The sequence below is a fragment of the Hordeum vulgare genome, chromosome 2H (genome assembly GCF_904849725.1).
Source record: "Hordeum vulgare subsp. vulgare chromosome 2H, MorexV3_pseudomolecules_assembly, whole genome shotgun sequence".
In the NCBI taxonomy this organism is placed as follows: Eukaryota; Viridiplantae; Streptophyta; class Magnoliopsida; order Poales; family Poaceae; genus Hordeum; species Hordeum vulgare.
Window position 1 is genome coordinate 608,893,924 of NC_058519.1, and position 26,970 is coordinate 608,920,893.

At 44.7% G+C, this 26,970-nt stretch overlaps 1 protein-coding gene across 1 annotated transcript in view; it reads left to right on the forward strand.

The window, feature by feature from the left end:
- LOC123427760 overlaps nt 1–26,970 on the forward strand; it is a 59,526-nt gene that overhangs the window by 12,703 nt on the left and 19,853 nt on the right. The window lies entirely within an intron of this gene.

Below are 26,970 nucleotides of genomic sequence, written 5' to 3' on the forward strand. Positions count from 1 at the left end.
CAAACCTCTTTCTTAGTGAAGACCTTGATGAATTGAGAACTAAGCACAGATATAAGTTATACTAGTTTGATAACTCACCCCTCACGTTCCCTGATTTACTGCACGTGCCGTTATGCAATTTTAGTCCCTGAAGAGATGCCAATTACACTCTTCAATCATTGTCGCTCTGAAGGGAATGGCCACAGCTGTAAATATTGGTTCACAGGCACGGCCAAGACCGGCCTTGCTGGTGTCATGAGTCAATGCATAAAGTTGAGATCGACGTCCTTGATGCAAAGATTCTACCCGTAACCTTTTTTTATGAGGGAATGGTACCCGTGACTCGATGTCATTGTTCAGGTCCACCACGGTTGGCTCGTTGCTCACTGTAATGGTAGCTTCGGAGAAGAGATGCGGCGAGCGTTGCTTTTGGTGGCACTCTGCGCCTCTCCCATCATCATCATCGGTGCCTTCCTTTGCCCACAACCTGTGGAAAATAGCTTGACCTTAAGTTTGCAGTTTGCACGATGCTCTCGAATGATGCATATACGTCTACGTGCGTAAGCCACGGCGGCACATTACAAGCTCACGTTCAAGTTTTAAAATAAAAAGATAAAAACAAATCTGATCATTACGTTCACGATGCTCTCGATCGATACATGCACTCAACGCTGGTCTGATCATTTTTTGCGCACAAATTTAAAATAAAAAGATAAAAACAAAGACACCCAAAGTTAACATAATTAAACACTAAAAACTGGTCAACCGCGGCCAAAGTTCACATAAACATTAGAGCGCCGCTTTGGTACACCCCTTACAAACCGTATAAAGGGTAATATGAACCTTCCACATTAATTTTTGTATGTAAGATGAATCCACTACATATACAACCTTGGCCGTGTCAAGTACACCATTTTCTTGTCTTCTACTAAAATTTGAAAATAATGCTCGCACTAGCGGCAACGACCAACACGACAAATTACTAGATATAACAAATTCAAGTATGATATTTCCCTTATATAAAAAACACGCCGGTTTCCCTATTTTGGTTTAAATTTTGCTTGTCAGCTCCTTTTTCTTTCATATTTCTTTTTTGCTTATTTTCATTCTTAAAATTTGTGATTTTAAATATCTTGAACTTTTCTTAAATTCATTTTATCCCTTTTTTTATCTTTATTATTCTTTTGAAACTTATTCAATAAATTGAAAAATAGTTTAGAATACCAAAACTACATTGAAGTAATAGTTAAAATTTTGCATGGGTCATTTGTACGTTCATTCTCACTTGCTGACAAAAGTTGGATCAATTTGATAAACGTATGCATGTACATCATGTGAAACGCACTGATGTCGGTAAAGGCGAAAGGGATGTTATAATGCGATGATGTTACTCAGAGTCATGGAAACGGACCCAATTTTAGTTTGTGCACAATTTTGGAATTTCAAATTTACGTATGAAACTTTTAAAAATCTCTGCACATTTTCCAAAGTTATTAACAACTTCCCAACAATTTAGAGTTTAGGGTTTAGAATACCAAAATTATGATTTAAGTAATAGTTCATCAATTTTTAAAATAATGCGATGATGTTTCTTCAACTCATGAAACCGATCATTTTTTCACACGCCCTAACGATCATCACAAGGACGCACGCCAAATGTTTTATATTTCTGACATTTTGTGCATTTTTTATGATTTTCCATGTGAAAAGACGGAAAAATAGTTGTCTGACGTGTCGCAACGTGTGTTTGGTGTCCCATTTCGTTTAAATTTTGCGTCCGTCATTTGAATGTTCATTCTTATTTGCTGGCAAAAGTTGGGTAGATTTAATGAACGTATGCATAAACATCACGTGAAACCCACGAATGTCGGTAAGCAGGGAAGGGGTGTTATAATGTGATGATGCTTCTTCGACTCATGAACTGGACCTAATTTTTTTCATATGACCTAATGATCATCACCAGGAGGCACGCAAATTTTTTTTTTGTTTCTGACATTCCGCCCATTTTCTATGTTTTTCAATGCGAAAACACGGAAAAACATTTGTCGAACGTGACGCAACGTGCGTTTGGTGTCCGATTCTGTTCAAATTTTACGTGGATCATTTGTCTGTTCATTCTTACTTGCTGCCAATAGTTGGATAGATTTACTGAACATATGCATGTACATCATGTGGAACACACGGGTGTCGGTTAGGACGGAAGGAGTGTCATAATGCGATGATGTTACTCCGACTGATGAAACGGGCCCAATTTTTTTCACGCGCGCTAGTGATCATCGCCAGGCGGCATGCCAATTTTTCACGCGCATTTTTTATGATTTTCCATGCGAAAACATGGAAAAACAGTTGCCGGACATGACATAGCGTGTGTTTGGTGTCCGATTTCGTTCAAATTTTGCATGTGTCATTTGTATGTTCATCCTCACTTTTTGGAAAATGTTGGATAGATTTGATGAACGTATGCATGTACATCATGTGGAACCAACGAGCGTCAGTAAGGACGGAAGGGGTGTTATAATGTGACGATGTTTCTTCGACTCATGAAATGGACCAAAAAAATTTCACACGTCCTAATGATCATCACAAGGAGGCACGCCAATTTTTTTTAAATTTCTAACGTACCGTGCATTTTCTATGATTTTCCATGTGAAAACAAAGAAAAATTATTGTTGGATGCGATGCAACGTGCGTTTGGTGTCTGATTTCGTTCAAATTTTGCAAAGGTCATTTGTATTTTCATTCTCACTTGCTGAAAAAAGTTGCGTAGATTTGATGAACATATGCATGTACATCATGTGGAACACACAGATGTCGGTAAGGGCGGAAGAGGTGTTATGATGCGATGATGTTACTCCGACTCATGAAACGAACCTAATTTTAATTTATGCACAATTTTGGAATTTCAAATTATGTATGAAAGTTTTAAAAATTTCAATGCATTTTCCAAAGTTGTTAACAACTTCCCAACAATTTAGGGTTTAGGGTTTTGAATATCAAAACTACGGTTTAAGTAATAGTTCATCAATTTTTAAAATAACAGATCATCAATTTTATAAAAAGGTCATTAACTTTCAAGAAAAGTTTGCCTATTTGAGGAATAGTTCATGAATTTTGGAAAAACATCATTAATGTGTGAAAAGATCACCTATTTTTAATACGAACTAAAAAAATCATCATTTAGAAAAACAAATGGTGCGAGGTTTAAAAAGCTAACACATTTAGAAAGGAAAAGGAAATCAAAAAAAAGGAAAAGGAGAAAATAAATAGAAAAAGGAAATAGAACAAAGTATATTGCGTTTCCGGTGTTGTTTATTAGATTAAGAAACATATGTATCACATGTTGTCTTGTTGACTAATTGGTTTAAAACATATGGTTCGAATCTTGCTACTCACATTCTTTTTTGACGGTTTAAAAAATAGAGGAAACATGAACAAGCCTCAGTGTGTGCGTACGAAAAAAATACAGCGTATACGTGAATATGACCATCTGTCCTTTATTATGAAGATGTATCGATTAATCTGGAATGTTCTTGTGTTTAGGGGATGTACTCAAGCAGAAGTATAAACATTAATAAAACATAATAATAATAAAATGTTTGCACCTCCTGCGCATTGCCATATCTGTCCTCGTTGTCCACGCGCGTTATCGTCGTTCGAGCGAGAGCGAGTGAGCTTGACCAGCTTTGACGCCGGGCCAACCCAGGTGAATGTTGCTTCTCACGCCCCGGCCTCGTCCTGCGGCGGCTGGACTTCTTGGTCGCCGGCACGACGTTCCTCCTCCTTCTCCTGGCACGCTTCCTCTTCGTCCCGTGCCTAGCGGGCATGGCGCTCCTCTGCCTCGGGCTCGGCCTACATTAGGCGTTTTGCCTCTGCTCGCTCCTCCGCCAGCATGCGGGACCTTCAACGGTCGAGGTATGTCGCCTCCTGCACCGGAGTCATGCCACACGAGTGGCATGTTGACCCACTTGCACAACCAACCCTCCCACACGTACTGCTCCACCGACAGCTGGGGGGAGGGGGTCTGTCGGCTGCAGCTTAGCCTTAGGTGTGGGGAGCCTCAATGACGACGCGGGAGGGGGGGGGGGGTGACACAGTGTAACGACCAAGATGCGGTCCTTTCCGATCTGGGGGTCGAGGCCCCGAATAGGAAAGAAGCGCATCTAAGCGTTTCGCAAGCAAGTAACATAGCACAAATAATTATACAAGTAGACAATTCGGGATTCAACTGTCTTCTTATTAATAACTCAAAGTACAACACAGACACAATCAAGGTAGTTCCGCTACGGACTACAAAACATGGAAAATGCTATGCTACCCTGCCTGCAGGCCCACGATCACGACCACGCCTCAGTCCTCTGGATAGTTCACGTAGAGGCGGTCTGTCTCCTCGTCGTACTGCCACACCAGCTGGGTGCCGTCGGGATCATCTGCCTCTGGGGTACCTGTACCTGCTGGGAGTTTCGGAGGAATCCGTGAGCCACGGGGACTCAGCAATCTAAGACCTTGGTGCCACAACTAGTCAGGTTATTGGGTAGGGTAAGGGTGAAGTGTATAGGCTGCATCATCCTATGTTTGATTAAGCGGCTAACTTACGTAAAGTAGAAGTGAAGGTGGTCTATGCTAGCGGTCGGGATTACTTGATCACTAAGTGATTCTGAACACCTACCTACGACATTCATAACCCCACCGTGTTCCCGATCGAAGAGAGATCTTCGAAGGGACAGTCACGGTTACGCACACAGTTGGCAGTTTTATTAGTTTATGTTTAAGTTCTCTAATACCGGATGTTAACAAAATATTCCAAGTTGCCACATAACCGCGGGCACGGATTTCTGAAAGATTAAACCCTGCAGGGGTGCTCCAACTAGTCCATCACAAACGAACACAGGCCGCACAGGCATCCTCTATCACGAATCTCGTGATCTCGTCGGATTCCTTAGAGGAAAACCTCAACTCTGGGGAAACCAAAGCTTCACTGGGATTCCTATACGCAAGATATACCGCTAAGGTAAGACAAGGCTAGCAGGACCTCCCGACGTGTCGACGACCCTCATAAGAGCCGTGTATCTCAGTCTCAGGACACGCCGGATGAGCGATGGTTACCACGCCAAAACACCGAGTTGCCCCGGGGAGCGTAATAAGCTGCTCTGGGTTGGACCAACACTCATGAGGAGCACTGGCCCGGGTTGTTGATTAAAGTCCTCGGGGTAGCTACTCCCTATGCAGCTTATTATTAAGTTGTTAGCAAATTAACACCAATGTTGGGTCCTGCCGGACAAGCCTTAGCACTACGCGATTTATCGAGGGGGTACCCATAACAACCCCGAACGTGTTAGGAGCGATCATTATGGAATCAAATACCGGTAACCGGTAACTAAGGTGGCAATAACGGAACAAGGCACCCGACAAAAGGCTAGGCCTCCCGTCATTTACCAAGTATATAGGTGCATTAATTAAATAACAGAATTTAATATAATTATATCAAGCTCATGTTATCACATGAGTCAAAAACACCTGCAACTAGCAATGCTAACATTAGTAGCTGAGCAAGCCTACTTAGCCACACAAGTTTGCTAGGAAGGAGAACGGTGTTTGGGCTCATGGCATTTCAAGAGGCAATTTAATTCAGTGGTAGGCAGCGAGCAATATGACATGTAAACGAAACTAACATAACAAGTCTAGAGATGGAATCAAGGTCATATCATCTTGCTTGTGATATCCTGAGCTTGGAATGGTTCTGGTTCGTCCTGCACGTACTCTCCTGAATCCACGTATTCGTTCTCCGATCCCGGTGCTACCCAACATGAGAATAACAGCCAATGAACAGCAGCACCACAAGATGTAACAATCACATGATGCATGAGATGAAAATTGAGCATGCACCACTATTTCTAACACTAGCACAAGCAAAATTTCCTACTGCAAGTTTCTGGACAGAACTGTACACTAAGCTATTTTGACATGCATGAGAATGGCATGAACAGATGCGGCTCGTGAAAATGGTGCAAAGCCATATAAAGAACATTTCAAACGGAGCTACGGATCAACGGGAATCAACGAAACAAGACATGAAGCTCTACGTGGAAGAATCAACACCACACGCTCAAATGGCACAAATCTGGTATTCCCAGGTTGCCAAGACTTGTAACAACCCAACATGAATGGATTGGATCAAGGAATAACACCACAACATCAACTAAGCCCACACATTGACCAACATGACAAAACTACATAATCTGCCATAATCTGCATCTTAGCTCTTTGGGAGCTACATGCAACATAGCTACAGGTCTCCAAACATGACAAATAACATATGTGGCTGTTTCCAACCAAGAACACTACAAGCACCAACAAGAATCACAGCAAAAGGAATTAAACTCTAGAAGATACAAGGCCACACACTTTTCCAAAACCATCAGATCTCAGGGACTTAGTGAAAGTTCCTGCACCTGAGTTTCTGTCTCTGTTCTGAAGCCTTTTGACAGAAATCAAAACACAACCTACTGGACTCCAAATGATTTCAAATTTGACAGGAAGCTTCACAAACATACCAGGTTCAACATCCTAGCACTGAACTAAGGCTAGTTCTCAACAGAATGACCAGCACATCCTCATCTATAGGGGAAGAAAATGTTTCCAGAATCTCAGACTTAGTGAAATTTCAGATTTCACTAATCTGGAATTTTTTCAGCCACATGCCCACTTTGTCTAGGCATAGTTTGCACACATAACACCGGAGCAGACGCCTTGACGTGCTCCTGGCCGGCGTTGTAGACGTCCCTCGACTTCACCGAGGACGAAAATGGGGCGCGGGCACCGTCCCCGTGCCCCTGGACATGGCCGCTGGCGCTGCTCGACGGAGTAGGCGGGGTAGACGGCGGCGAGGGGTTCTCTCTCTCTCTGCTCCTACTCTACAGAGAACTTACCAGGGAGAGGGAGGAGAAAAGGAGGGAGGTGGCGGCGGCGCTGGAGGAAGGAGAGGGAACCCTGTTGGGGAACGTTGCATGGGAAACAAAAAAATTTCCTACGCGCACGAAGACCTATCATGGTGATGTCCATCTACAAGAGGGGATTTACAATCTACGTACCCTTGTAAATCGCACAACAGAAGCGTTATTGAACGCGGTTGATGTAGTGGAACGTCCTCACGTCCCTCGATCCGCCCCGCGAACCGTCCCGCGATCCGTCCCACGATCTAGTGCCGAACGGATGGCACCTCCGCGTTCAGCACACGTACAGCTCGACGATGATCTCGGCCTTCTTGATCCAGCAAGAGAGACGGAGAGGTAGAAGAGTTCTCCGGCAGCGTGACGGTGCTCCAGAGGTTGGTGGTGATCTGATCTCGGCAGGGCTCCGCCCGAGCTCCGCAGAAACGCGATCTAGAGGAAAAACTGTGGAGGTATGTGGTCGGGCTGCCGTGGCAAAAGTTGTCTCAAATCAGCCCTAATACCTCTGTATATATAGGTGGGAGGGGAGGGGCCTTGCCTTGAGGCTCAAGGAGCCCCAAGGGGGTCGGCCGAGCCAAGGGGGGAAGTCCTCCCCTTCCAAACCGAATCCAACTTGGATTGGAAGGTGGAGTCCTTCTCTCCTTTCCCACCTCCCCTTTTTTTTCTTTCTCTTTGATTTCTTATATTTTGGCGCATAGGGCCTTCTTGGGCTGTCCCACCAGACCACCAAGGGCTGGTGCGCCACCCCCAAGGCCTATGGGCTTCCCCGGGGTGGGTTGCCCCCCCCCCCCCGGTGAACACCCGGAACCCATTCGTCATTCCCAGCACATTCCCGGTAACTCCGAAAACCTTCCGGCAATCAAATGAGGTCATCCTATATATCAATCTTCGTTTCCGGACCATTCCGGAAACCCTCGTGATATCCGTGATATCATCCGGGACTCCGAACAACATTCGGTAACCAACCATATAACTCTAATACGCATAAAACAACGTCGAACCTTAAGTGTGCAGACCCTGCGGGTTCGAGAACTATGCAGACATGACCCGAGTGACTCCTCGGTCAATATCCAATAGCGGGACCTGGATGCCCATATTGGATCCTACATATTCTACGAAGATCTTATCGTTTGAACCTCAGTGCTAAGGATTCATATAATCCCGTATGTCATTCTCTTTGTCCTTCGGTATGTTACTTGCCCGAGATTCGATCGCCAGTATCCGCATACCTATTTCAATCTCGTTTACCGGCAAGTCTCTTTACTCGTTCCGTAATACAAGATCCCGCAACTTACACTAAGTCACATTGCTTGCAAGACTTGTGTGTGATGTTGTATTACCGAGTGGGCCCCGAGATACCTCTCCGTCATACGGAGTGACAAATCCCAGTCTTGATCCATACTAACTCAACGAACACCTTCGGAGATACCTGTAGAGTATCTTTATAGTCACCGAGTTACGTTGCGACGTTTGATACACACAAAGCATTCCTCCGGTGTCAGTGAGTTATATGATCTCATGGTCATAGGAACATATACTTGACACGCAGAAAACAGTAGCAACAAAATGACACGATCAACATGCTATGTCTATTAGTTTGGGTCTAGTCCATCACATGATTCTCCTAATGATGTGATCCCGTTATCAAGTGACAACACTTGCCTATGGTCAAGAAACCTTGACCATCTTTGATCAACGAGCTAGTCAACTGGAGGCTTACTAGGGACAGTGTTTTGTCTATGTATCCACACATGCACTGTGTTTCCAATCAATACAATTATAGCATGGATAATAAACGATTATCATGAACAAAGAAATATAATAATAACTAATTTATTATTGCCTCTAGGGCATATTTCCAACAGTCTCCCACTTGCACTAGAGTCAATAATCTAGTTCACATCACCATGTGATTCCAACGAATCCAACACCCATATAGTTATGGGGTCTGATCACGTCTTGCTCGTGAGAGAGGTTTCAGTCAACGGTTCTGAAACTTTCAGATCCGTGTGTTTTTTACAAATCTTTATGTCATCTTATATATGCTGCTACTACGTGCTATTCGGAAATGCTCCAAATATCTACTCTACTAGACGAATCCGTTTCACTACTCATAGTTATTCGAATTAGTGTCAAAGCTTGCATCGACGTAACCCTTTACGACGAACTCTTTAACCACCTCCATAATCGAGAAAAATTCCTTAGTCTATTTAGTTACTAAGGATAACTTTGACCGCTGATCAGTGATTCAATCCTGCATCACTGTGTGTACCTCTTAACAGACTTCCTGCAAGGCACACATCAGGTGCGGTACTCAGCATGGCATACTTTAGAGTCTACGGCTAAGGAATAGAAGACGACCTTCGTCTATTCTCTTTATTCTGCCGTGGTCGGGTTTTGAGTCTTACTCAAATTCACACCTTACAACACAGTCAAGAACTCCTTCTTTGCTGATCTATTTCGAATTCCTTCAAAAACTTGTCAAGGCATGCATCTTGTTGAAACTTCTATTGAGCGTTTTGATCTATCTCCATAGATCTTGGTGCTCAACGTTCAAGTAGCTCAATCCAGGTATTCCTTTTAAAAATTCCTTTCAAACAACCTTTTATGCTTCACAAAAATTCTACATTACTTCTGATCAACAATATGTCAACCACATATACTTATCAAAAATTCTATAGTGCTCCCACTCACTTCTTTGGAAATACAAGTTTCTCGTAAACCTTGTACAAACCCAAAATCTTTGATCATATCATCAAAGTGTATATTCCAACTCCGAGATGCTTGCACCAGTCCATTGAAGGATCGCTGGAGCTTGCATACTTGTTAGTATCTTTAGGATCGACAAAACCTCCGGGTTGTATCACATACAATGTTTGCTCAAGGAAACCGTCGAGGAAACAATGTTTTGACATCCTGTGTGCAATATTTCATAAATAATGCAGCAACTACTAACATAATTCTAACAGACTTTTAGCATCGCTACGAGTGAGAAAGTCTCATCATAGTCAACTGTTTGATCTTGTCGGAAACATCTTTGCGACAAGTCGAGCTTTTCTTAATAGTGACTTATCACCATCATCGTCTGTCTTCCTTTTAAAGATCCATCTTTACTCAACAGTCCTATGACCATCAAGTAGTTCTTCCAAAGTCTACACTTTGTTTTCATACATGGATCCTCTCTCGGATTTCATGGCTTCCAGCCATTTGTCGGAATCCAGGCCCACCATTGCTTTCTCCATAGCTCGTAGGTTCATTATTGTTCAACAACATGACCTCCAAGACAGGGTTACCATACCACTCTGTAGTAGTACGCGACCTTGTCGACCTACGAGGTTTGTAGTAACTTGATCCGAAGCTCAATGATCACCATCATCAGCTTCCACTTCAATTGGTGTAGGCGCCACAGGAACAACTTCCTGCGCCCTGCTACACACTCGTTGAAGTGATGGTTCAATAACCTCATCAAGTTCTACCACCCTCCCACTCAATTCTTTCGAGAGAAACCTTTCCTCGAGAAAGGATCCGTTTCTAGAAACAAACAATTTGCTTTTGGATCTGAGATAGGAGATGTACCCAACTGTTTTGTATATCCTATGAAGATGCATTTATCCGCTTTGGGTTCGAGCTTATCAGACTGAAACTTTTTCACATAAGTGTCGAAGCCCCAAACTTTCAAGAAACGACAATTTAGATTTCTCTAAACCTCAGTCTATACTGTGTCATCTCAACGGAAATACGCGGTGCCCTATTTAAAGTGAATGCGGTTGTCTCTAATGCATAACCCATAAACGATAGTGGTAATTTGGTAAGAGACATCATAGCATGCACCATACCAAATAGTGCGTGGCTATGACGTTCAGACACATCATCACACTATGATGTTCCAGGTGGCATGAACTGCGAAACAATTTCCACATTGTCTTAACTGCGTACCAAAACTCGTAACTCAGATATTCATTTCTATGATCATATCGTAGACAGTTTATCCTCTTGTTACGATGAACTTCACTCCTGAAACAGAATTGAACCTTTCAATATTTCAGACTTGTGATTCATTAAGTAAACACTCTTGTATCTGCTCAAATCGTCATTGAAGTAAGAACATAATGATATCCACTGCGTGCCTCAGCACCTATTGGACTGCATACATCAAAATGTATCACTTCCAACAAGTTACTATCTTGTTTCATCTCAATGAAAACAAGGCCTTGCTCATGTGGTATGATTTGCATGTCACTAGTGATTCAAAATCAAGTGAGTATAAAGATCCATCAGCATGGAGCCTCTTCATGCAATTTATACCAACATGACTCAAGCGGTAGTGCCACAAGTAAGTGGTACTATCATCATTACCTCATATCTTTTGGCACCAGTATCATGAACATGTGTAACACTACGATCGAGATTCAATAAACAATTGAAGGTGATTATTCAAGAAAATAGAGTAACCATTATTCTATTTAAATGAATAATCGTATTGCAATAAACACGATCCAATCATGTTCATGCTTAACGCAAGCACCAAATAACAATTATTTAGGTTTAACACCAATCCCGATGGTAGAGGGAGTGTGCGACATTTGATCATATCAACCTTGGAAACACTTCCAACACGTATCGTCACCTTGCCTTTAGCTAGCCTCCGTTTATGCCGTAGCTTTCATTTCGTGTTACTAATCACTTAGCAACCGAACCGGTATCCAATACCCTCGTGCTACTAGGAGTACTAGTAAAGTGCACATCAACATCATGTATATCAAATATACTTCTTTTGACTTTTGCCAGCCTTCTTATCTACCAAGTATCTAGAGTTGCTCCGCCTCAGTGACCGTTCCCCTCATAGCAGAAGCACTTAGTCCCGGGCTTGGGTTTAATCTGGGGTCTCTTCATTAGTGCAGCAACTGCTTTGTCGTTTCACGAAGTATCCCTTCTAGCCCTTGCCTTTCTCGAAACTTAGTGGTTTTACTAACCATCAACTATTGATGCTCCTTCTTGATTTCTACTCTCGCAGTGTCAAACATCGCGAATCGCTCAAGGATCATTGTATCTATCCTTGATATGTTATAGTTCATCATGAAGCTCTCACACCTTGGTGGCAGTGACTTTGGAGAACCATCACTATCTTATCTGGAAGATCAACTCCCACTTGATTCAAGCGATTGTCGTACTCAGATAATCTGAGCACATGCTCAACGACTGAGATTTTCTCCTTTACTTCGTGGACAAAGAATCTTGTCGGAGGACTCATACCTCTTAACAAGGGCACAAGCATGAAATCACAATTTCATCTCTTTAGAACATCTCTTATGTTCCGTGACGTTTCAAAACGTCTTCGGCACCTTGCTTCTAAGCCATTAAGTATTTTGCACTGAACTATCGTGTAGTCATCAGAAACGTGTATGTCGGATGTTCACAACATCTACAGACGACGCTCGAGGTGCAGCACACCAAGTGGTGCATTAAGGACATAAGCCTTCTGCGCAGCAACAAGGACAATCCTCGGTGTTACAGACTCAGTCTGCAAAGTTTGCTACTATCAACTTTCAACTAAATTTTCTCTAGGAACATATAAAAACAGTAGAGCTATAGCGCAAGCTACATCGTAATTCGCAAAGACCATTAGACTATGTTCATGACAATTAGTTCAATTAATCATATTACTTAAGAACTCCCACTCAAAAAGTACATCTCTCTAGTCATTTGAGTGGTACATGATCCAAATCCACTATCTCAAGTCCGATCATCACGTGAGTCGAGAATAGTTTCAGTGGTAAGCATCTCTATGCTAATCATATCAACTATACGATTCATGCTCGACCTTTCGGTCTCATGTGTTCCGAGGCCATGTCTGCACATGCTAGGCTCGTCAAGCTTAACCCGAGTGTTTCGCGTGTGCAACTGTTTTGCACTCGTTGTACGTGAACGTTGAGTCTATCACACCCGATCATCACGTGGTGTCTCGAAACGAAGAATTGTCGCAACGGTGCACAGTCGGGGAGAACACAATTTCGTCTTGAAATTTTAGTGAGAGATCACCTCATAATGCTACTGTCGTTCTAAGCAAGATAAGGTGCATAAAGGATTAACATCACATGCAATTCATAAGTGACATGATATGGCCATCATCATGTGTTTCTTGATCTCCATCACCAAAGCACCGACACGATCTTCTTGTCACCAGCGTCACACCATGATCTCCATCATCATGATCTCCATCAACGTGTCGCCATCGGGGTTGTCGTGCTACTCATGCTATTACTACTAAAGCTACGTCCTAGCAATATAGTAAACACATCTGCAAGCACAAACGTTAGTTTAAAGACAACCCTATGGCTCCTGCCGGTTGCCGTACCATCGACGTGCAAGTCGACATTAACTATTACAACATGATCATCTCATACATCCAATATATCACATCTCGGTATGTTACTTGCCCGAGATTCGATCGTCAGTATCCGCATACCTATTTCAATCTCGTTTACCGGCAAGTCTCTTTACTCGTTCCGTAATACAAGATCCCGCAACTTACACTAAGTCACATTGCTTGCAAGCTTGTGTGTGATGTTGTATTACCGAGTGGGCCCCGAGATACCTCTCCGTCATACGGAGTGACAAATCCCAGTCTTGATCCATACTAACTCAACGAACACCTTCAGAGATACCTGTAGAGCATCTTTATAGTAACCCAGTTACGTTGTGACGTTTGATACACACAAAGCATTCCTCCGGTGTCAGTGAGTTATATGATCTCATGGTCATAGGAAAAAATACTTGACACGCAGAAAACAGTAGCAACAAAATGACACGATCAACATGCTATGTCTATTAGTTTGGGTCTAGTCCATCACATGATTCTCCTAATGATGTGATCCCGTTATCAAGTGACAACACTTGCCTATGGTCAGGAAACCTTGACCATCTTTGATCAACGAGCTAGTCAACTAGAGGCTTACTAGGGACAGTGTTTTGTCTATGTATCCACACATGCACTGTGTTTCCAATCAACACAATTATAGCATGGATAATAAACGATTATCATGAACAAAGAAATATAATAATAACTAATTTATTATTGCCTCTAGGGCATATTTCCAACCAACCCTAGGGATGGAGGAAGGTTCCCGCAGCTTAAAACACCTCGGGGGACGCGCATGAGCTGCTGGATTGGGGCAGGCGATCGGGAGGTCGAGCCATGGTCGCACAAGGTGACGTCGACGGGAGGTAGGAGAGGAATGGCGCTGGGCTGCTGCCGCGAGGGGGAGAGGAGGCGCTGGGCCTCTCTGAGTGGGAGGAAGCCCACCAGAAAAAAAATAGAGAAACTACCCTGGACATGTTATTATCTAATTAGATTAATTACAGAGAAAGGAAAAGGCCCACAGGACTAACTACTGATTATAAAATCAAAACAAAAATGCCCCTGGGCCTGAAAATACATAAGCTTTTTAAATAAAATACTTCCAGCATTTATGGGGCTACTTTCATAAATCCAAAACAACATTTATCTAATATGTTTTGTCATTTATATTCACCCCCAAGACCAAGAATAAAATTCCAAATCATCACATCATCATCTCCACAATAACCTCTAAACACAAGACATTTTAAAGCAGCTTTTGGGAAGATGGAATTTTGAACATGAGATAATAGGAAAGGGAAAGGGTTTGAAATTGCAATGAGCTTTGAAAATACCTAGCAACCACTCCTACACACCACACACCATCATCACATGGCATCAACACATGAAATTACAAAACCCACTCTAAGACATGCAAGGTATAGATGCAAGCAACACAAGGCATGGTAAGAATGGTATGACATGGATGCATGCATGCAAAAGAAGGAATACAAGGTGACACATGAAATCATAGATGCATAGATAGCTCTCATGACAAAGTCAAGGTGGTCCCACATGTAAGGTTACAAAAAGGGAAAGCTTTACACTTGGGGCATTACAAATTCTCCCACACTACAAAGAAGATCTCGCCCTCGAGATCTAAGACTGAAAGAAATCGGGAAATTCGGAACGGAGGTGATCCTCGTGTTCCCACGTAGCCTCTTTATCGGAATGGTGTGACCACTGCACTTTGAGAAACTTGACAGTCTTGTTACGGGTCTTGCGCTCAGTCGCCTCGAGAATCGCAACTGGATGCTCACGATAAGAAAGGTCAGGCTGAAGATCGATATCTTGAAGATGCACAGTGCACTCAGGGGTCTTGAAACACCTCCGAAGCTGAGAAACATGGAACACATCATGGACATATGCAAAGGTTGACGGAAGCTCGAGCTGGTACGCAAGGTCGCCCCTCTTGCCAACCACTCTGAACGGACCAACGAAACGAGGAGCAAGCTTGCCTTTGATGCCAAAGCGCTGCATACCCTTCATAGACGACACCTTGAGATAGACAAAATCATCAAGCTCATACGACATGTCACGGTGCTTGCTATCGTAATAGCTCTTCTGACGGGACTGAGCTGCTCTGAGGTTGTCGCGAATGACCCGACACATCTCCTCAGCTTCTTCTATCATATCATTGCCAAGGATCTGACGCTCGCCTGTCTGGGACCAGTTGAGCGGAGTACGACACTTCCTGCCATAGAGAATCTCAAACGGAGCCTTGTCAGAACTTGCTTGATAACTATTGTTATACGAGAACTCCGCGAAAGGCACACAATCCTCCCACTTCATGCCAAAAGAGATAACACAGGCTCTCAGCATATCCTCAAGAACTTGATTCACTCTCTCCACTTGACCACTAGTCTGAGGATGGAACGTTGTGCTGAAGCGGATCTTCGTGCCCATAGCAGACTGAAAGGAGTCCCAGAACTTGGAAGTGAAGATACTTCCGCGATCTGAAGAGATCATCATAGGTACGTCGTGCAAAGAGATAATCCTGGAGGTGTACAACTCTGCCAGCTAAGTTGTTGAAATGAACTCCTTGACTGGAAGGAAATGAGCCACTTTGCTCAATTTGTGGATGACGACGAAGATAGCATCATTGCCCTTCTTGGACTTCGGAAACCCGGTGACGAAGTCCATCTCAATGTGATCAAACTTCCACTCGGGAATCGGCAAAGGCTGCAAGAGGCCCGCTGGTCTTTGATGTTCTGCTTTCACTCTTCGACATACATCACACTCGTTTACGAATTGTGCAATTTCACGTTTCATACGAGTCCACCAGAAAGTTTGCTTCAAGTCATGGTACATTTTGGAACTTCCAGGATGAATAGAGAGCAAAGAGTTATGAGCTTCTTCCATGATCACCTTCCTAAGATCACCTTTCGGGACGACAAGGCGGTCCTCGAAAAACAATGTGTCCCTGGCATCAATAGTGAAACACTTATACTTGGGAAGACTCTTTCCCACACCAATCTTGACCTTCTTCACTATAGCGTCAAGTAGCTGAGCTGCTCTGACCTGATCCTCCAAGGTAGGAGAGATCTAAAGGTTCGCAAGAAAACCCCGAGGAACCAGCTGAGGATTGAGCTTCCTGAAAGACTCAGAAAGATCCGGCTGGAGAGGTTGCAAAATCAGACTGTTGCAATATGCCTTCCTGCTCAATGCATCTGCCACAACATTTGCCTTGCCTGGCATGTACTCAACAGTCGGATTAAAATCTTGGAGCATTTCCACCCAACGTGTTTGCCGAAGATTCAAGTTAGGCTGAGTGAAGATATACTTGAGGCTCTTGTGATCGGTGAGAACTTCAACCTTACGTTCCAACAAGAGATGTCTCCAAGTCATCAAGGCGTGCACAACAGCCGCTAGCTCGAGATCGTGCACATGATAGTTCTTCTCCGCAGGCTTCAGCTGCGTGGAGGTATAAGCAACCACCTTCCTATCTTGCATCAAGACTGCACCGAGACCCTGGAGAGAAGCGTCGCAAAAGACCTGGTACGGCTTGGAATCATCCGGAGGAGCCAATACCGGAGTGGAGATAAGCTTCTCTTTGAGTGTATCGAAAGCTAGTTGACACTCTAGAGACCAAACATACTTGACACCCTTCTGAAGAAGACTAGAGAGCGGCTTGGCGATTCTGGAGAAGTTCTCAACGAATCTTCTGCAATATCCGGCAAGACCGAGAAAGCTTCAAAGCCGCTTCACATTCTGCGGAGGTTCCCATTCAACAATGGCTTGAACCTTGGACGGGTCAACCTTAATGCCCTCGGTAGAGATAATATGCCCAAGATAAACCACTTCTTTCAGCCAGAACTCGCACTTGGAAAACTTGGCATACAGCTTGTATTCTCTCAGTTTATCAAGCACCAACCTGAGATGTTTCTCATGTTCTTCCTCATCCTCAGAAAAGACCAGAATGTCGTCGAGATAGAGCAAGACAAATTCATTATTATATGGTGAGAAAATATAGTTCATCAATCGGCAAAAAGTCGGAGGAGCATTAGCCAGACCAAAAGACATGACCGTATACTCATACGAGCCAAAACTAGTCCTGAATGCCGTCTTCGGTATGTCTTCCTCGCGAATGCGAATCTGATGATAGCCCATTCTGAGATCAAGCTTGGAGAATACTTTAGCACCTTTCAACTGTTCGAACAACTCATTTATGTTCGGAAGTGGATATTTGTTCTTGATTGTCTTCTTGTTCAATGGGCGGTAATCGACACACAGCCGGTCCGAACCATCCTTCTTCTTGACAAATAGAACACCACATCCCCACGGAGACGAGCTTGGTCTGATCAAACCCAAACGCTCCTACTCATCGAGTTGCCTCTTGAGTTCCTTCAACTCTTCTGGACCCAGCTTGTACGGCCGTTTGCACAATGGCTCTGTGCCTGGCTCAAGCTCAATGATGAACTCAACTTCACGGTGCGGAGGCACGCCTGGCAGCTCTTCAGGAAACACATCTTGATATTCGCAGACTACTGGAACTTGCTCAATAGGATTGATCTCACCCTTTTCATTCAAGGAGAACAAACGGATTGTATCATCGCGCGCCGCGAATATAATCACATCCTCCTAAGAGTGGGTAAGCTTCACTTCTTTAGCTTCACAATCAATTGACGCCTTGTTCATGCCCAGCCAGTCCATACCAAGGATCAAATCAATGTCGGAATTGCCCAAGACAATAGGAGACGCCAGAAAAGAATAACTGCCTATCTTGACAGAAGCATCCGGAACCCTCATGTACGAACTCATGCGCATGCCCGGAGAAACCACACTGAAGGGACTATCCAAATGAATTGCAGGAATATCATGCTTAGCTAAGAAAGGCTTGGCGATTAAGCAATGCGAAGCACCAGAATCAAATAACACTTTAGCAGGAATTTCATTGACGAGGAGGTTACCCATGATCACATCAGAGGAGTTGTCTGCTTCAGCTGCATTCACCATGTTGACTCGAGCTAATCTGGGGTTGAATTTGACAAGAGTGTTGCTTGGAGGTTTGCCTGGAGGAGGAGGCGGCAGACGGAGCTGAGAAGTACATTTGTTGGCATAGTGACCCTTCTGCCCACATTTGTGACAAGTGACATCTGCTGGCTGGCGGAACTGAGTCTGAGGAGGCCCTTGCTTCTGATGCTGGTATCTCTGCTGGAAGCCAGGGTTGGGTGGGTGGGAAGAACCACGTTCACCTGAGTGCTTCGGCTACTGCGAGTGCCGAGGAGGAGGAGGAGAAACCCAAAACCTCTGTTGCTTCTGAACCACCTGAGTCGAGGAAGAGCTGGAATCTCTGAAGCGCTTCTTGGAGTTCTCCACCCTGAGCAAGGCTGCCTCTGCTCGGAGAGCCAAGTTGTAGAACTTGTCAAACTCCTGAGGATCGTGCAAGGCAAGTGCTAACTGCAAGTCCTCCTTTAAGCCACCCCTGAACTGATAGATCTTGCTCTTCTGATCCGGGACATCCTGCAACGCGTAACGGGTCAGCTCGTGGAACTCGACATTGTACTTGTACACAGAATTGCTGCCCTGCTTCAAACGCCTGAACTTCTCACGCATCTCCTCAACAAAACTGGAAGGGATGTAGTGGGACCTGAGGTCATGACAAAACTCGTCCCAAGACATCACCCTGCCACCTCTGGAGTCCTTAAGCTCCTGCCACCAAATAGAAGCCTGCCCCTTCAACTGAAATGTTGCAAACTTGACATAGTCCTCCGGACGCACATTGCTACACTCGAAATGCTTGTTCATATCACGGATCCAATCTTCCGCATCAAACGGCTGGTCGCAAGAAGTGAACGTCTTAGGCTGGTTTGACAGGAACTGACTCAGATTGGCGAAGTGATTGCCACCCTGCTGAAAATTGCCCTGCTGATGATTGCCTCTCTCCTGGATCAACTGCAACATCATCTGAGTGTTTGCATTAGTAGCTGCCATCATCGCCTGCCAGGCCTCTGCAGGAGGAGGCGGCGGCAGAGGAGGAGGAGGAGGTGGAGGTGGCATATCCTCACGCGCTGGGGTCTGACGAGTCGGTGGAGCCATCCTGAAGACGGACAACATATTAGTCCACAGAATATTTGAAGATATTGCTGAATCAAAAGAGAGAATATCTGAATAGAATTTAGCATTGCACTCGAACAACATAGCAAGAGTGCATCCTCAAATTAACAGACGACAAGATTCTGATAAGGACCAGTGCAAACAAGTGTGAGCTGGAACTGCTCGGAACAAACATAAGACCGAGATTTCCCAAACCTCAATCAAGCGTCCGTAGGAAGATAGTCCTATAAGATACTGCTAGATATCCCACCTATGAATTCCCGAAATAATTGGTCATGCAATCAGGTACACGGATACAAGGAGTATTTAACACAACTCCTAAACTAACCCGTCACCTGTATCACATCCTTCAACACACAACCATCATCTCGGACCTTCATCTATAACAGATCCTCGTGATCACAACGATACAAAGTGTGGTAATACCCCCGAACAATCTACACCAGTACTGGGGACATCGGGGTTATCTCACCACTACCCATATTGAAGCAATAACGAACACCCTCCATTCTTAGATACTCAGAAATCTGAATGATGGCGATGTGCGCGATATGTTGGGTAACGTAGCATAAATTCAAAAAATTTCCTACGCATGTTCAGATCTTCCTATGGAGAGACCAGCAACGAGAGGGGTAAGATCATCTTCTTACCTTTGAAGATCGCTAAGCGGAAGCGTTGCTAGAACGCGGTTGATGGAGTCGTACTCGCAGCGATTCCGATCTAGTGCCGAACAACGGCACCTCCGCGTTCAACACACGTGCAGCCCGGTGACGTCTCCCGCACCTTGATCCAGCAAGGAGGAGGGAGAGGTTGGGGAAGGAAGACCAGCAACACGACGGCGTGGTGTTTGTGGAGAGACGAGGTCTCCCGACAGGGCTTCGCCAAGCGCCGGCAGAGAGGAGGAGGAAGAAGTGCAGGGCTGCGCCGAGGGAGAGGGAAAACTGTGTCCTCCAAAGGCCATAAGTGCCCACTATATATAGGGGAAGGGGAGAGGGGGTGCCACCCCTAGGGTTCCCACCCTAGGGGGTGCGGCATCCCTCCCAGATGGGGTTTGTGGCGGCCAGATGGGGAGGAGGGGGTGGCGCACCCCTCTGGTGGGCCTAAGGCCCACCTAAGTTAGGGTTCCCCCCCTCTTTTTCTTTCCCCTGCGCCATGGGCTGAGTGGGGAGGCGCACCAGCCCAACTAGGGGCTGGTTCCCACCCCCACTTAGCCCATATTACCTCTTGGGGTCGCAGCCCCCCTTCAGTGGTCCCCCGGGACCACCTCCGGTGGTCCCGGTGGTCCCGGTACGTTACCGGTGATGCCCGAAACACTTCCGGTGTCCGAAACCATCCGTCCTATATATCAATCTTTACCTCCGGACCATTCCGGAGCTCCTCGTGACGTCCTGGATCTCATCCGGGACTCCGAACAACTTTCGGTAATCTCGTATAACAATTCCCTATAACCCTAGCGTCATCGAACCTTAAGTGTGTAGACCCTACGGGTTCGGGAGACAGGCAGACATGACCGAGACACCTCTCTGGCCAATAACCATCAGCGGGGTTTGGATACCCATGGTGGCTCCCACTAGCTCCACGATGATCTCATCGGATGAACCACGATGTCAAGGATTCAATCAATCCCGTATATGATTCCCTTTGTCTGTCGGTATAGAACTTGCCCGAGATTCGATCGTCGGTATACCTATACCTTGTTCAATCTCGTTACCGGTAAGTCTCTTTACTCGTTCCGTAGCACGTCATCGTGTGACTAACTCCTTAGTCACATTGAGCTCATGATGATGTTCTACCGAGTGGGCCCAGAGATACCTCTCCGTCACACGGAGTGACAAATCCCGATCTCGATTCGTGCCAACCCAACAGCCACTTTCGGAGGTACCCGTAGTGCACCTTTATAGTCACCCAGTTACGTTGTGACGTTTGATACACCCAAAGCACTCCTACGGTATCCGGGAGTTGCACAATCTCACGGTCGAAGGAAAAGATACTTGACATTAGAAAAGCATTAGCATACGAACAACACGATCTAGTGCTAGGCTTAGGATTGGGTCTTGTCCACCACATCATTCTCCCAATGATGTGATCCCGTTATCAATGAGATCCAATGTCCATGATCAGGAAACCATGATCATCTATTGACTAACGAGCTAGCTAACTAGAGGCTTGCTAGGGACACATTGTGATCTATTCATTCACACATGTATTACTGTTTCCTGTTAATACAATTATAGCATGAACGATAGACGATTATCATGAACAAGGAAATATGATAATAACCATTTTATTATTGCCTCTAGGGCATATTTCCAACAGTCTCCCACTTGCACTAGAGTCAATAATCTAGTTACATTGTGATGTATCGAACACCCATAGCATCATGGTGTTGATCATGTTTTGCTCGTGGAAGAGGTTTAGTCAACGGGTCTGCAATATTCAGATCCGTGTGTACTTTACAAATATCTATCACTCCAGTTTGGACATGGTCCTGGATGGAGTTGTAGTGGCGCTTGATGTGCTTCGTCTTCCGGTGAAACCTGGGCTCCTTGGCTATGGCAATGGCTCCAGTGTTGTCACAGAAGAGTGTCATAGGACCCGACGCGCTTGGAACCACTCCAAGGTCGGTGATGAGCTCCTTCATCCAAATTCCTTCATGAGCCGCTTCTGAAGCAGCTATGTACTCTGCTTCACATGTAGATGCTGCCACGAATTCTTGCTTGCTGCTGCACCAGCTCACTGCCCCACCATTCAACACATATACGTATCCGGTTTGTGACTTAGAGTCATCCGGATCTGTGTCGAAGCTAGCGTCGACGTAACCCTTTACGACGAGCTCTTCGTCACCTCCATAAACGAGAAACATTTCCTTAGTCCTTTTCAGGTACTTAAGGATATTCTTGACCGCTGTACAGTGTTCTGCACCGGGATTACTTTGGTACCTCCCTACCAAGCTTATCGCAAGGTTTATATCATGTCTGGTACACAACATGGCATACATTAGAGAGCCCACTGCTGAAGCATAGGGGACAGAACTCATCTTCTCTCTATCTGTTGCCGTGGTCGGCGACTGAGTCTTACTCAATCTCATACCTTGCAAAACTGGCAAGAACCCTTTCTTTGAGTTTTCCATATTGAACTTCTTCAGTATCTTGTCAAGGTATGTACTTTGCGAAAGACCTATGAGGCGTCTCGATCTATCTCTATAGATCTTGATGCCTAATATGTATGCAGCTTCTCCAAGGTCCTTCATTGAAAAACTCTTGTTCAAATAGGCCTTTATGCTCTCCAACATCTCTATATCATTCCCCATCAACAATATGTCATCCACATATAGTACGAGGAAAGCTACAAAGCTCCCACTCACTTTCTTGTACAGACAGGCTTCTCCGTAAACCTCTATGAACCCAAACGCCTTAATCACCTCATTAAAGCGAATGTTCCAACTCCGAGATGCTTGCACCAGCCCATAGATGGAGCGCTGGAGCTTGCATACTTTGTTAGCACCTTTAAGATCGACAAAACCTTCTGGTTGCATCATATACAACTCTTCCTTAAGATTCCCGTTAAGGAACGCTGTTTTGACGTCCATTTGCCAAATTTCATAATCATAAAAGGCGGCAATTGCTAACATGATTCGGACTGATTTCAGCTTCGCTACGGGAGAGAAAGTCTCTTCGTAGTCAACTCCTTGAATTTGTCGAAAACCCTTTGCGACAAGTCGAGGTTTGTAAACGGTTACATTACCGTTTGCATCAGTCTTCTTCTTGAAGATCCATTTATTTTCTATGGCTCGCCGTTCATCGGGCAAGTCCACCGAAGTCCATACTTTGTTCTCATACATGGATCCTATCTCGGATTTCATGGCCTCAAGCCATTTGTTGGAATCCGGGCCCGCCATCGCTTCTTCATAGTTTGAAAGTTCACCGTTGTCTAACAACATGATTTCCATCACAGGGTTGCCGTACCACTCTGGTGCGGAGCGTACCCTTGTGGACCTTCGTGGTTCAGTAGTAACTTGATCCGAAGCTTCATGATCATCATCATTAACTTCCTCTTCAGTCGGTGTAGGCACCACAGGAACAACTTCTTGCGCTGCGCTACTTTCCTGTTCGAGAGGGGGTGTAATTACCTCATCAAGTTCTACCTTCCTCCCACTTACTTCTTTCGAGAGAAGCTCTTTCTCTAGAAAGGATCCGTTCTTGGCAACAAAGGTTTTACCTTCGGATCTAAGATAGAAGGTATACCCAATAGTTTCCTTAGGGTATCCTATGAATACGCATTTCTCCGCTTTGGGTTCGAGCTTTTCTGGTTGAAGTTTCTTCACATAAGCATCGCAGCCCCAAACTTTAAGAAACGACAACTTAGGTTTCTTGCCAAACCACAGTTCATACGGTGTCGTCTCAACGGATTTAGACGGTGCCCTATTTAAAGTGAATGCTGCAGTTTCTAATGCGTATCCCCAAAATGATAGCGGTAAGTCGGTGAGAGACATCATAGATCATACCATATCTAATAAAGTGCGATTACGACGTTCAGACACTCCGTTGCGCTGCGGTGTGCCAGGCGGTGTTAGTTGTGAAACGATTCCATACTTCCTTAGGTGTGTGCCAAACTCGTGACTCAAATATTCTCCTCCACGATCAGATCGTAGACATTTAATTTTTCTGTCACGTTGATTCTCAACCTCACTCTGAAATTCCTTGAACTTTTCAAACGTCTCAGATTTGTGCTTCATCAAGTAGATATACCCATACCTACTCAAATCATCGGTGAGAGTGAGAACATAACGATAACCACCGCGAGCTTCAACGTTCATTGGACCACACACATCAGTATGTATTATTTCCAATAAGTCGGTGGCTCTCTCCATTATTCCTGAGAATGGAGTCTTAGTCATCTTGCCCATGAGGCACGGTTCGCATGTGTCAAATGATTCAAAGTCAAGAGACTCCAGCAGTCCATCAGTATGGAGCTTCTTCATGCGCTTAACGCCGATATGACCAAGGCGGCAGTGCCACAAGTATGTGGGACTATCATTATCAACTTTGCATCTTTTGGTACTCACACTATGAATATGTGTAACATCAGGATCGAGATTCATCAAGAATAAACCATTCACCAGCGGAGCATGACCATAAAACATATCACTCATATAAATAGAACAACCATTATTCTCTGACTTAAATGAGTAGCCGTCTCGCATTAAGCAAGACCCTGATACAATGTTCATGCTTAAAGCTGGTACTAAATAACAATTATTGAGGTTCAAAACTAATCCCGACGGTAGATGTAGAGGTAGCGTGCCGACGGCGATCACATCGACTTTTGAACCATTCCCGACGCGCATCGTCACCTCGTCCTTGGCCAGTCTCCGCTTATTCCGCAGTTCCTGCTTTGAGTTGCAAATGTGAGCAACAACACCGGTATCAAATACCCAGGAGCTACTACGAGCGCTGGTAAGGTACACATCAATAACATGTATATCAAATATACCTTTAACGTTGCCGGCCTTCTTGTCCGCTAAGTATTTGGGGCAGTTTCGCTTCCAGTGACCCTTTCCCTTGCAATAGAAGCACTCAGTCTCAGGCTTGGGTCTGTTCTTTTTCTTCTTCCCGGCATCTGGCTTACCGGGCGCGGCAACAACTTTGCCGTCTTTCTTGAAGTTCTTCTTACCCCTTCCTTTCTTGAAACTAGTGGTCTTGTTGACCATCAACACTTGATGCTCCTTCTTGATTTCTACTTCTGCAGACTTGAGCATCGAGTACAACTCGGGAATTGTTTTCTCCATCCCTTGCATGTTGTAGTTAAGCACAAAGCCTTTGTAGCTTGGTGGGAGAGACTGGAGGATTCTGTCAATGATAGCATCATCCGGAAGTTCGACTCCAAGTGAAGTCAGACGACCGTGTAACCCAGACATTTTGAGTATGTGCTCATTGACAGAACTGTTCTCCTCCATCTTACAGCTGAAGAACTTGTCGGAGACTTCATATCTCTCGACACGGGCATGAGCTTGAAAAACTAGCTTCAGCTCTTGGAACATCTCATATGCCCCGTGTTGCTCAAAACGTCTTTGGAGCCCCGTTTCTAAACTGTATAACATGCCACACCTGACCAGAGAGTAGTCATCACTCCGCGCTTGCCAGACGTTTAGAACGTCCTGGGCTGCTGCGGGAGCGGGAGGGTCACCTAGCGGTGCATTAAGGACATAAGCCTTTTTAGCTGCTTCAAGGATGAGCTTCAGGTTGCGAACCCAGTCCGCATAGTTGCTACCATCATCTTTCAGCTTGTTTTTCTCTAGGAATGCGTTGAAGTTGAGGTTGACGTTGGACATCTACAATATTTATAAAGACAACTTTTAGACTAAGTTCATGACAATTAAGTTCATTTAATCAAATTAAGTATGAACTCCCACTTAAATCGACATCCCTCTAGTCATCTAAGTGATACATGATCCATGTTGACTAACCCGTGTCCGATCATCACGTGAGACGGACTAGTCACCATGGTGAGCAACTTCATGCTGATCGTATTCAACCATACGACTCATGTTCGACCTTTCGGTCTCTTGTATTCGAGGTCATGTCTGTACATGCTAAGCTCGTCGAGTCAACCTAAGTGTTTTGCGTGTGTAAATCTGGCTTACACCCGTTGTATGCGAACGTTAGAATCTATCACACCCGATCATCACGTGGTGCTTCGAGACAACGAACCTTCGCAACGGTGCACACTTAGGGGAATACGTTCTCCAAATTTAAGGAGGGATCATCTTATTATGCTACCGTCGTTTTAAGCAATAAGATGTAAAACATGATAAACATCACAATGCAATCATATAGTGACATGATATGGCCATTATCATCTTTGCTCATTCGATCTCCATCTTCAGGCATCGCATGATCATCATCGTCACCGGCGTGACACCATGATCTCCATCATCATGATCTCCATCATCGTGTCTCCGTGAAATCGTCACGCCAACTACTACTATCACTACTACTATGGCTAACCGTTAGCAATGAAGTAAAAGTAGCAAGCACATGGCGTTGCATCTCATACAATAAATTAAGACAACTCCTATGGCTCCTGCCGGTTGTCATACTCATCGACATGCAAGTCGTGAAACCTATTACAATAACATGATCATCTCATACATCATACATGCAACATCACAACGTTGGCCATATCACATCACATGTCAAACCCTGCAGAAACAAGTTAGACGTCCTCTAATTGTTGTTGCAAGTTTTACGTGGCTGATTTGGGTTTCTAGCAAGAACGCCTTCTTACCTACGTGACAGCCACAACGATGATATGCCAAAGCTATTTACCCTTCATAAGGACCCTTTTCATCAAATCCAATCTGACTAGAGTAGGAGAGACAGACACCCGCTAGCCACCTTTATGCACGATGTGCATGTCTGTCGGTGGAACCAGTCTCACGTAAGCGTACGTGTAAGGTCGGTCCGGGCCGCTTCATCCCACAATACCGCCGGAAAAGAATAAGACTAGTAACGGCAAGCAAATTGACAAACCATCGCCCACAACTTTTGTGTTCTACTCGTGCATAGAATCTACGCATAGAAAACCTGG